We start from the raw sequence: 1,406 nt of genomic DNA on the forward strand, positions 1-1,406 counted from the left end.
TTATTGTGTGCAAAGCACAATACTAAGCACTTGGGAGATTATAACACAACAAGTTTGGTAGATATATTCTTCCCACCACGAGCTCACAATCTAGAGGATATATACATATTTGAAAAGACAATGAACCATTTTTCAGGTGCCCAAAGACACTAGTTTGTTTAAATAAAGGTGTACCAGACTAGTATTTCTGTCAGAAATATTCGTAGCCTCGTTTTTACTGCAACAGGGGAGAGGAAGATGGTGGCAGATATTTTCCTAGTCTATAGAGTGGTTGATGTATTTTAAAAGGGAGAGAGCAATTTCAGGTGAGCAAGGAAATGGTGATCCACCTAAGCAGAAGCAATCCAAATTACAATTATATGATAATGGACTCAGAGTTATCAAGCATGGTTCAGGAAAGAGATCTCAAAGTAACTGTTGACTTGCTATCTGATTACTCCATCTTAAGAAAGATAAAGTGGAGCTTGAGAAGAACCAGAGAAGAGCAACAGAGATGATCGGGGCTGGGGGGAGGTGATGAAGCTTCCTTGTGAAGAGAGAGTTAAAGCATTAACGTTCAAATCTGAGAGGTGGTGTGATTAAAGTCAATAAGCTTATGAAGGAAGCAGACAGAGCAAATCTGGAATTGGTAGTCACTCATTCATTCATTCAATCATATTTATTGAGCACTTACTGTGTGTAGAGCAGTGGACTAAGCATTTGAAAAGTATAATTCAGCAATAAATAGAGACAATCCCTGCTAACACCGGGTTTGCAGTCTAGAAGTGGGGAGCGAATAACACCACATGAGGAGAAGGTGACAACCTTCAAGGCTTTGGGAGGATGGTTCAAATCAAACAAAAGAAAACACTGCACTCTGCACTAGTGAGCATTTCACCTTCACTGTATTTTGCTTTTGCTTAATGGTACTTTTTAACACTTACCATGTTCCAGGCCCTTTACTGAGCACGGGGGAAGGTACAAGCTAATCAGATTGGACACAGTCCATGTCCCACATGGGGCTCACAGTCTTAATCTCTATTTTACAGATGAGGTGACTGAGGCCCAGAGAAGTGAAGCTACTTGCCCAAGGTCACACAGCAGACATGTGGCAGAGGCAGGATTAGAACCCAGGTCCTCTGACTTCCAGAACCGTGCTCTCTCCACAGGCCAAGCTACTTCTCTGTAACTGTTCACTGTAACAGGAAGAAGTGCTGGTGGATAATATTAGTAGGTTCAGAAGGTTCGAATTAATGTGTGGATGAACAGATCAGAATGATATACTAGAGGGACAGAGGGATGTTGAAGGGGAGATTAGGAATGTAAAAGTAATAATCAGTCACTCATACTAATTGAGCATGTATACTATGTGCAGAGCATTGTACTAAGTGCTTGGGAGAACACAATACAACAGAGTTGGTAAACAT

Source organism: Tachyglossus aculeatus, unplaced genomic scaffold, assembly GCF_015852505.1.
Source record: "Tachyglossus aculeatus isolate mTacAcu1 unplaced genomic scaffold, mTacAcu1.pri scaffold_125_arrow_ctg1, whole genome shotgun sequence".
In the NCBI taxonomy this organism is placed as follows: Eukaryota; Metazoa; Chordata; class Mammalia; order Monotremata; family Tachyglossidae; genus Tachyglossus; species Tachyglossus aculeatus.